At 47.0% G+C, this 5,811-nt stretch overlaps 1 pseudogene; it reads right to left on the bottom strand.

Moving 5' to 3' along the window:
• The window catches only part of LOC112818196 (alpha-1,6-mannosyl-glycoprotein 2-beta-N-acetylglucosaminyltransferase-like), a 5,249-nt pseudogene extending 172 nt beyond the window's left edge, over positions 1 to 5,077 (bottom strand).
• Positions 5,078 to 5,811: the final 734 nt, after the last annotated feature.

Below are 5,811 nucleotides of genomic sequence, written 5' to 3' on the forward strand. Positions count from 1 at the left end.
CCCCCCCCCCCCCCCCCCCCCGGTTTCGTGGGTGGAGAAATGGCTGCCACAATGAACTTCTCACTGATAGAGTTTCTGGAAACATGTGCCATTTGTTATTATTTAAGAGGGACTCAGTTTGGGCATTCTGGGAAGTGGCCTACAGGTTTTCTTGTGCTGCAGACCAGTCTCCAGCATGAAAAATGCTAGGAACTTGAGGAACTGCACTTTCCAGAATGTTGGCAGCCAGGGTCCTGTCAAATATTGAAGAATCCTGTCCCAGAGATAATCATCATCAGTACAGAAAGTGTCTGCATTCACTCAGCTTCTGATACACATCCTGGCTCAAGGCCAGCCCCATATTGTGCTCGCGGGCTTGCCAAGTGTCTTCAGCTTGTCAGCAGTGCCAGAGAAACTGCGCCCGGCAGTCGCGGTCCCTAGAGAGAGAACATCGCGCTCAGGACGTTCCTGCTGCTCTAACTCTCCCATCTTCTTGAAGACGTGGTAAAAGCCTGCGGCTAAGTAGTGATCCTTGTCTAGTATAAGCGCAAGTCCAGCAGCGTCCTGAGTATTTTTGACCATTTCCCATACAAAATGCCGCTTCTCCCACCGATGTTTGGTTTGGGAGAACTTGACCCTTCCTTAGTGGCCGAAGGAGTTGGGATATTGGGCGTGAACGCACCCCATCTTCAAAGCTGCATTACGCGGGTCTCTGCGGCCGTCTCTTGGGTCACTGCCTGGAGACTCGTTGAGGAACGACTGGATGGTGCCAGGACAGACACCTGCGGGACCCGACAGAAACCGACGGGGCCGTCGCCAGACCCCGCAGCTGCCCTCGCTGACTCACCTCGGCCCCGATGGGTGGGGGCGCCCCCGAAGGCTCTCAGCTCGCCCGCGCGCGCCCCCGGGCCCCGCCCCCCTCCCCGCACTTCCCCGCGCGGCAGCTGCAGCGTGGCCACCGCCCCCACCACTGGGAGCCAGGGCTCAGGGTCTGCCCGGTCCTGGTCCTCTGGGAAGGCGTCTCACCGCCGCCGCCCTACCGCACCCCAGCTCCGTGACCTGGTCCTCCAGCGCCCTCGTGTCCTGGTGCTCGCTGCTGCCACTGCCCCGCAGCCTCCTCCCACCCCGGCAGTGACCTCCGGTGTTGGGCTTTTGCCGCTGGCAGAAGCTCTCTATTTTCACTGTCCCTGAGATGTCCTGTGGCTGGGCCTGACGCACGCAGGTGAGTCCTTTAAAGGCAGGCAGCTATCTCGGTCAGGAAGAAGAGGAAGTCAAGAAGGATTTGCCACGGGTTGACGCTTTGAAGGTGTAGGGGTCCACGTGAGAAGGTGTGCAGGAGGACCTAGGACCTGACAGTGGCCCCTGGCTGACACCCAGCAAGGCGAGGGGGACCTCATGTTTACAGTCTTAAACACGGGAATAGATCCTCAACATGTCAGGAGGGGGCTGGGAATGAAAACCACAATGAGCTACCACTTCACACCCACCGGGATAGCTGTTAACAGGTGTTTAACAAGTGTCCTGAGGAGATTGGAACCCTCCCACATTGCTGGTGGGAATGCAAAATGATGAGGCAACCTGGCACAACAGGCTGGCATTTCATCAAAAAACTACACATAGGGGCGCCTGGGTGGCTCAGTTGTTAAGCGTCTGCCATTCAGCTCAGGTCATGATCCCAGGGTCCTGGGATCGAGCCCCGCATCGGGCTCCCTGCTCCGCGGGAAGCCTGCTTCTCCCTCTCCCACTCCCCCTGCTTGCGTTCCCTCTCTCACTGCCTCTCTTTCTGTCAAAAAATAAATAAAAAATCTTTAAAAGACAAAACTACACATAAAGTTACCAAATGACCCAGCAATTTCACTTCTAGGTACATACTCAAGAGACATAGATGCATGTGTCCACACAAGAACTTGTACATGAACAAGATCCAACATTATACTGCTTCCACCTCCTTACCCCAACCTTTAGAACCATTCTCACACATTTACCCCAGGCTACTGTATATTTATTGGAAAAGACGGGCTGTTGTTTTGGTGACTATCACATCTTGCTATGGGTCTCAGTTTTTCACTCACTGTCTTGGCCTATGGGCCCTCGAGTCTAGGTATAGGTTAAAGAGAAGTGAGAGGTGATGGTAGGAGCTACAGAGGAGGATGAGCAGGGCCCTGCCAGGCCACCATCTCAGGTGAGACCCTTAGAGGTTCTTCAGGCAAAGGGGAAATAACCTCTTCAGGTAGGAGTGGAAGGGCTGCTTCTGTTGGCAAAAACACATAATTTAGAGGTTCAGGGACCTGGACTCACTGACATGCACCCATATATTCCCATTTCAAATTCCAGTATCCTGTTTCTCCCAATCAGTGCCCTAATATTAACAGAAGAGCCCTGGTGAGGTTGTGAAATTAATTTGTGCTGTAATTCAGCCACTCGAAGATTAAACTTTGGATCTGGACTCCCCACGTCTTGCACCCATGCCTACAAGAGATAACGATTTCTTTCAGGCCTCTATCAGGACTTTTCAGGTCCTTCATTTGGACCTTGATCTGGGACTGTAAGGTTCTGAGCTCAGTCTTCTCTCCTCAAGTTCTGAAGCTCATTTAGAAATGACAAATCAACTCCATAATACTCCTATTTTTTTTTCTTCATACTCCTTATTTTGATGAAAATATTCTAACATATCATACACTTGGTGACCTGGAGACTTGTCTTTTATAGGTACTTAATCATAGGTAACTAAAGGTGAACTTTTGACTACCGCTTTTGCCACTTCCTGCTGTGGACTAACAGTGCCCACTTTACCATTGGAAACAGGGTCTTAAAGCCTTCCAGTCTAATTGGAGATGTATTCCAGGAAACCCAGTACAAATTCAGAGAACGCACTGTTAAGATTCTGTTCCTTTGGAACCACTCTCAGTACCACAATCTGTATCAGTCAGCCTTCAACCCGAAAAGCAGAACTAATGGGAGATTTTAATGTATGTATATTACATATACGAGTGTGTATATATATATATATAAATATATAAAATGAACTTGGTTGCTACTTAGAACTGGCTCAAGCAGTCCCTTAAGGACATTGTCTCCAGGTATGATGTTGGAGCCGGTCAGGCAGGTAGGAAGGGAAGACCATGTGCGGGTTGACTCGCACATTCTATGCTTTTAAAACACCGAAAGAGGGAGCTGTTGGTCAAAGGATACAGTTGCGGTTTCATAGGATGAATCAGTCTAGAGATTCTGATGTGCAGCGTGGTGGCGACAGTTAATACTGTATCAAGTCCTGGCAATTTGCTGAGAGAGTAGATTTTCGGTGCTCTCACCGCCCCCAAAGTAATTATGTGAGGGGACGGAGATGTTAATTAGCTTGACTCTAATAGCCATTTCACTATGTATACGTGTACACATCATTGTGTTGTAAAACTTAAATGTGTACAATTTTTTAAATTTAAAATAAATAAATAAATAATAATTTTAAGAAACACTAAAAGAAAAACAAGATATTGTGAGGTTTTCCTTTTATGTTTATACACAAATTTATATTTGGCAGTGTTATGTTCTCATTAATTTGCCAGTATTTTACATAAAAACTACTTTGACTATGCATATATAAAAATAATACATCTTATTGGTTTTTCACAAGTTCATTAATGCTGGAGAAATTTCTAGTTATATCTTTCTTATGATTTGTCATTCCTTCATGGAAAAATAAATTGTACCATTTTCTTCTAAAAAATTCAGAAAAGATCCTAAGAATTTTGACTTCAAAACATCCCTCATTGTCATCAATGGTATTTGTTCACGTTTGGTCCCAAAATGTTGAACTTAACAGCAGAGTGATTTTAAAAGATGGATTTCAAAACAGGGCAATGTTCAAGATATCAGCACAGAGGGAAACCTCACAAGTCTAGAAGCCAGTGGTATAATGGGGTTAATAAGGGTTTGGTCATCTCCCTCCCTTAGCATTCAGCCAGCTGCAGAAAGAGTAGGGGGGGATAGATGAATGGATATATGGCTGGCTGGCTGGCTGGCTGGCTGGGTGGATGGATAGATGGATGGATAGATAGATAGATAGATAGATAGATAGATAGATAGATAGATAGATTTGTTAAAGGAAATTGGCCTTACACAACTGTGGAAAGCAGTTAAGCAGGCTCTATAAGGTTGTTGTCACCTAAACTAAGGGTAGGGAGGTAACAAACAGGCCAGAACCCACAAACATGATCTGGAACACATAAGGACAGATTAAAGTACATACTCATCCTTGTTGCCTCTGACTTTGGGGATGATGGTAACCTGCAGAAGCCAGGAGGTCCCTTTGCATGGAGCTAAGTGCACACACCTGGCCCAGAAGATAGAGCAACTGAAGGAGGATCCAGGGGAAAGAAGAGAAATTGCAGGGCCAGCTCCTACTTCACCCCGGTAAGGCAAATCAGCCAATTAGCAGCAACGCATGGGAGTTACAAAGTGGTTGCTGCTTCCCCTCATATACCATCCCCAATCTTCAAAGAATCTGCCTGTGGCACACTCTAACACACATACATATCGGAAAGCGGATTGTGGGTGATGTAATTTGGCCTAGCCAAATTGACATATTACAAGTGATACCCTTGTCACCTTGGTACCCATGCCCATCTCCTTAAACTATACTTAATCCCTGCAGACAATGACAAAGTCATACTTCTGCCTAACCTGACACAAATCTCTCCCACCTGCAACTGAGACAATCCTCACCCTTCCCTAAAAGAGGGCACTAAGTCCTATATTTTCTTGTCTTGTTCATTCTTCTGCTACCTGTTCACCCCCTCAATTGAATATCTTGTACCTTAAATACTGAAAAAAGGTTAACTAATAACACATCTTGTGTTATAAGATAAGGGGATGAGAGGGTGTCAAAACCAAAATTATTTGCTTAATATATATGTGAGTAAATTCCTATGAAAATAAAGAAGTAAATACTCATATTATTACAGTCCTTCTTGTCTGCATATGATTATGTGATTACTTCTTCCACATTCCACCTTCTCTTACCCTTACAGGCACTTTTTCTGGGGATGCTCCTTTTCCTGATGGGGTGACTCAAACTTTCTCTCCCGAGGTTCATGGCCATTAGCAGTTCTGAGTCGATTAGCCTGGTGTAGTTTCCACTGACCGTAGTAAGTGGACGTGGGAGTATTGATGTGGGAGTATCTCTTGCATTGTACACATACACCTGCTTACCCCCCTTCTGACCAAGGGTCCCTGAATTAATCAAACCCCACACGTGACTTGGTTAAAGATCCAAAAACTCGTGTATGAAGGGGAGGCTTCTTAAGGAAGGACGCTTCTAAAAAAGTTTCTGTTATTATCTTTCTCCCATGCATACCCAAGGGGGCCTGCAACCATTTATTAGTGTGACTGTCCATTGCAGACAAGAAACAATCAGATTTGTCCATGATTACAGGACCGCGACACAGGACCCTGGCACAGGACCCCGGCTCCGAACGGGCACTAATGTCCTGGACACACGAAACGTCATTCTGGTCCTTTGGAACAACAGTGGGCTTACTACTGGGCCTTAGTAGGATTGAATGCTTGGGCAGGGGACACCGAGTCCCCATGCTGCCTGAGCTGTCCGTCCTAACCTGGGTTCTTTCCGACCCACCAAGTCACAGCCGTGGGTGTGCACAGAAGCACCCCTTTTCAAATGGAAGCGGTGTGTGCAAGATCAACCCATGCAGGTCCCGAAGACACAAGGGCTTTGCACAAGGAGGTGGCCCCAAACCCACGGCTCTGACTCCTGCCACCTAACTTCTTTCTCTGGCTTGGAAGAATTCTAAGATGTTCTCCATGACCTTCGCCCTC

This window comes from Callorhinus ursinus, unplaced genomic scaffold, assembly GCF_003265705.2.
Source record: "Callorhinus ursinus isolate GAN/ISIS: 27379988/994484 unplaced genomic scaffold, GSC_fseal_2.0 scaffold893, whole genome shotgun sequence".
In the NCBI taxonomy this organism is placed as follows: domain Eukaryota; kingdom Metazoa; phylum Chordata; class Mammalia; order Carnivora; family Otariidae; genus Callorhinus; species Callorhinus ursinus.